Here is a 5,486-nt window from a genome sequence, read left to right on the forward strand (position 1 = left end):
TCAAGGAAGTTGCGGCCGGAACATTTCCAACCTTTTATCAAAGTAAGAAGAACACGACGACATCTCAATTAATCCTTCATGATTCTAGTGATGGATCATCGAAGGAAATCGAGGAAAGCATGAAGGGCACGAAATCGAAGCCGAATTTGGCGTTCTCACTAGCTATTAAAGTCCCAGCTAGGATGACGGTCGGATTTTTTAGGAAACAGGATGTGAACATTGTTGTTTCGTGCAACTTTGAGGTTGATACATTAGTTAAGGGAACTCGTATACTTTCCCAACAATGTCGTACCAAACACTAGGTGTAACGAGATTGTAGCTTGCTGGGGATCAAGGTAGTCGTTCTAAACATTTAAATGACAGTTGCAAATGCTTAGGAAAGTTTTCGCCATCATATTCTTTGACATGTTAGTTGAACCGTTTTCCTCGCTAATTCTTGCAGTACGTAGAATCTCGGTCGGATACGTACTATCGAGCATTCCATGCATTCTGTATTTGATGGCTTCCATGATCTCTGTTTGATACCGAGAAACGGATTCGTGATATTCCAGGCACGTCTCTAATTGCAAAAGAAGCAATGTATCATGTGAACATCAGCTTCTTGTCTCCTAATCTATGAGACATATCGACCTTTAACCCTAGAGATGATCTTGTTTTCGTGGACCTCAATGGGTCGACTGTCATGAAATGACGGTATTCCAAGCTTAGCTCGAAGATGACTAAGAAAGAAGGCCTACCCTTTGAGAAAATTATTGACATTGCTAAGCTAACGGTACCGTCATTCCTAGAGGATGACAGTGAATTCTACCACAAATGTGGAGGGCGACCATTGAGAAGTAAATTTAGCAAAGTATTCTATTCAAGGAAGGCGCAAAAATCCTAAAAATTTATGATATATTAACGTACAAAACAACAAAAATTCTTTCTTTACTCAATTAAATACAAATTAGTCTCTCTTTCCATGGTTAGTGTATTTGGGATATTGAGAAATTTTCAGCTCACAAACGAAACGTCTCCCATTTAAATCCTATTAATTAAATACAAACTATTCAGAGTCAAAGTCACTTGTACAGGTGAAATGTCATGACTTATTGCACTTGGATTGCAATGCTTCATGGGTTATTTTACTTTCTTTATTGCAAGTGCGAAAAATTGTTTACGATGGTGATGTGTGCTATTAGAAATCGTACATTTATTTGTCTTCTAATAAAATTGTTTGAATCGTTCTTTTACATTGAATTATAATTATCGTATATTGATGATGTTTTCTCATTAGTGTCTTTTCCATTCCCTTATATTTGTTTTAGTAGATATTTTTTTCTAACTTTAAAATCCCTCGAAGTGGTATTCACGAATTTCTCAAGAAACTAGACAAACAAGTTAATAAGTTTCTTTTTCTATGCCCTTATTGCTATTTTGGCTGATTTATATGTCTAATAAGAGAAATCCCACTCGGTGGGCTAGCAAAGCCACCGGGTGGGGATTTATGATTTTCCCAAGGGAATATGTGGTGCACACAGGAGAAAATAACAGTACCGTCGTGCTCTAATTTCCCAAAATTATCTGCCTAGAGCAGCTCTTGATTTCCAATTATCCCAGGATCTTTCCAAACCCGAGCCCGAACTCCGGTCCGAGCCTCAAATTATACTTGAAGCCGTGGCCCTAAATCCCAGGCCCAAAAGAATCAGGTCGTTTCAGCTTTTGGGTTACCAGGTTCTTTCTGCCCTAGTTATAAGCAGTATTACACTCAGTAACTAGGGCTTTACATGGATGTGGAGGAGCTTATAATATAATAAGCAAGACTATATATGCGATGAGGGCATAAAGTAGAGATAATTTCAAAATGTTGTATAAAGGTGCAGACCATAGATAATAAGGGCGTCATCCGCACGTCTAATCTTTTGGCAGCAGATTAAAACACAACAAAAGAGCAGGCAAATCAGGTGATTTGATTTCTCGTAATTGGAAATTGACTCTATTTTCAAGACCTTGAATTTGCTCAAACACTGAAAATGTCGATAAGGGCCCCTGGTTCCTCAATTCGTTTCTTCCCCTTTTTTGATTGGTTTTTGCTACTGTTCTATCTACAGGCAATTTAAGGTAGCGCACAAGCCGAATAAAATATGGATAAATAGAGTATACACTGCCGATGCAGAGGAAAATGTACACAAGCAATAATTTCTAGAAATAATGACACAAATAATCTTTGAATTTTGACTTAATGTGCAATATGATCTCTGAATTTTTAATTTATTTAATGTGGTCCCTAAACTTTAACCCAGTGTATAATATGATCCCTAAATTTTTAATTTGATCAATGCGATTTTTGGACTTTTGGTACATGCTCAATATAGTCCCTAAATTATATAAAATTGTTCAATGTCGTCATTCTATTAATTCAAGATTGGAGACAACATTGAATATTTTTATATAGTTCAATGACTTAATTGAACATATATCAAAGTTCAAAGAATTGCATTAAACAAATTAAAAGTTAATGGACCATATTGAAGATTGAGTTAAAGTTCACGAACTACGTTGAACAAATTAAAAATTCATAAATTACATTTCACATTGGGCTAAAAGTTTAGAGATCATTTGTATCATCATCGTCCCTAATTTCTATGTCTTTGTAATTGAACAGTAGTTTTCCTTGTGACTATTGAAAGGTTGGAAAATTGATTACCATCCAAGTAAAACATTTTCCTTCTTAGTATCATAGGATATCCAAACTTTCGATTTGATTTTTAATCCTCACAAATACGCGTAAATCGTTCGGTTCACGTGCATGAGTAAGAGTCCAATCATATATGATGGTTGTGAATGGAAAATGTTTTGATTTAAATATTAGATCTGCTGTTTCCAACCGGGCTGTGAAAATTCTTCTTCATGGAAATATCGGAAGGCTCTTATACTTGATGAAGCGAATTGAGGATAAATTGTTAATAAAAATCGGAGTATTAGCAAATTAGCAACCAACAGATTTTTCCCTTCTCACTAGCACTATATTCTGCAGTGCTCACCCTCGGAGAAGAGCGCAGTTTCAGTCGGTTCACACCTGTCGGAGAGAATCAAATGATAAGCAACCAATTATAGAACCAACATACAACAAAGTGGCTCTGTCTGACCAACTTTCTGCTCCAAATTTCACGAATATTCAAAACCCTAAGCTCGGCCCTCGAGGCAAGACAGATATATTTAGCTCTCTCTCTCTCTCTCTCTTTGTGCATCTCCATGCAGAAACACGGTAGGAACCCTAACATGCATAAAAGTTTCTGACAGCTAGGTTAGTGGTGAATATATTCCACAAATTCTAGGGCATGGATTCCAATGTTTCAGATGTTCGTGAAGTTCCTTTGATTATCTGGTGTGGTTCATCTGGGGCAGGAGGTTATTCATGCTGGAGAAATCAATGACATTATGAGTGCCTCGAAGATCTAAAGTACATTTTAAATGTACTAATGAGCCATTATTGGGTTCGGCAAACACCTGCCAACCAATTTTCTTGTGCTGTGGGTTAGTGAGGGGATAGTTGGTTCTTTGGGAAGTGCCCTTTTCCACCAATAATTGGAGGGTTGAAGGGTTGAAGGGTTTCTTTAATGCTCCAGTTTTGAGTGCACCAATGATGGATATAGATATCTAATAGGGTTTTGGTAATGAATATGCTAAGGACATTGTTAAGCTTGGCAATATGTAGAAATCTATGTGGAAATATTTAATTGGGTATTGAATCAAGTGCATTACATCTTGACTCACATATAAAGAAATAATATCCGTAAAAAAAAGTAAAAACACAAATCGCCCATTTCATTGTCAAAATCCACTTTCTAACCATTGTTTGATCGTTATGAGAGCATTAGTATATTTGATCAAATCTTTCATCTACTGATTTTAAGATCTTCATCTATTTAATTAATTTTTCGTATGGATTGATAGTAACCACTCAACTTTGCTGCATATCACTGGAGTGAGATTTTTTGTGTTTAAATTTCTTAGATCCCTAATTTGTCTCTTAATATAATGTTCCACATGGCAAGGGTGTATCGCAACAGATGTTGAATCACTTGTTCGTCCACAAAAGTTTACCGCAATAATACCCATCAAGCTTTTTTTTTTCCTTCTTTTTCCTTTTATTTAGTAATATAGTGGGGAGCTCTCTTTACACGTCCCCAAGAGGAGTACTGATTTTTCAGGGCCTGCGAAGCATGTTGCTTGTCCCATTTAATATCAATGTCTTCTTCAAGTGAATCAATCACTTTGAGTGGATTCCAACTCCTCTTCAACCATGGCTTCTCCTTTTGACATTTAGTGGGTTTCCTTTCACCACCTAACACTCTTGAAGAAAAGAGGAAAACGAACACATTAAACTACAGCATTTCGTCCATTAGAGAGCGACTATGAGATTCCTCAGTCTGATGCAGGTGGGCTCTCCGAAATCTTACCAGCCAATCATGCGCGTCCGCTTTTCTGGTTTCTTGATCGCAGATCGGCCTTGCTTCCACTGATTTAGGCTTTAGACTGCATGTTCACCTGATTTAGTGTTTGATTCTTCCGTTAAACAAATTGGTTAATCGCCCAGTTGGGCACCACGACTGCTTCAGTTGCGCTTCCTTTCCGGCGTTTAATAGAGAAAAGTAATGCCGCAATGATAAACGCTCTGCCCAATCTGCTTTAAGCTTTTCTTAATTTGCCCGTCCCCTTTCCACCTCTTTGTCCGCGACAAGGGGTGAATCCATGTGACAATGTGTGAAAAGCTGGGAGCAACCCGCTAATGTCGGCCAGGAGTCGGGAAATTGTTTATGTCGGCAGTTCGCCATGAGATAATTGGTTACCTTTTCGATCGATTCGGCAAACAATCAAAGTTGATTAGCTTTGGAATTGTTGACTATGTTAGATTAAATATATTTTGATCCTGATCCAAATTTCTGAAATTAAGAGGCGGAACTTCATTAAGAACATCAAAGCAATGACGGTATGGGATGAACTTATAATTAGAGAGGCCTAGATGGATCCTCCATTTAAGGGTTGAAAGGATCATGCATTAACCACGTCCCTAAGTTAGATGTTACACACATTTTTCACCAAACCCTAATTTAGTCCCCTTCGTTTGTATTTCTCCATGACCAGCCACCATTGCCACTGGTACAGCTGCCTAGCGTAGCCTACCATGGCCTTATCATCGTTGTTGCCGGCTGTCTTTCGTCTATCTGTTGCATCCATTTATCCCTCTGTTTGAATAAATTTTACTTAGGTATACATTATGTGATTCAGTAAATTTTACTTCTTTTATTCGTTCCTTCTTGATGTTTTCAGTAAAATAATAAACTCATCTGTAGGACAACTTAACTAATTGAGTTTACTTGTAATTAGATGATTTTAATTTTTGAATTTTTAGGCTTATCAGTATTTAACGAGAAGAGATATCTAAAGAAGATAATCTAATCTACACTTACCTATTCTGAGAAATTTTAATTTCATTATAAATT

Source organism: Eucalyptus grandis, chromosome 6 (assembly GCF_016545825.1).
Source record: "Eucalyptus grandis isolate ANBG69807.140 chromosome 6, ASM1654582v1, whole genome shotgun sequence".
Lineage (NCBI taxonomy): Eukaryota > Viridiplantae > Streptophyta > Magnoliopsida > Myrtales > Myrtaceae > Eucalyptus > Eucalyptus grandis.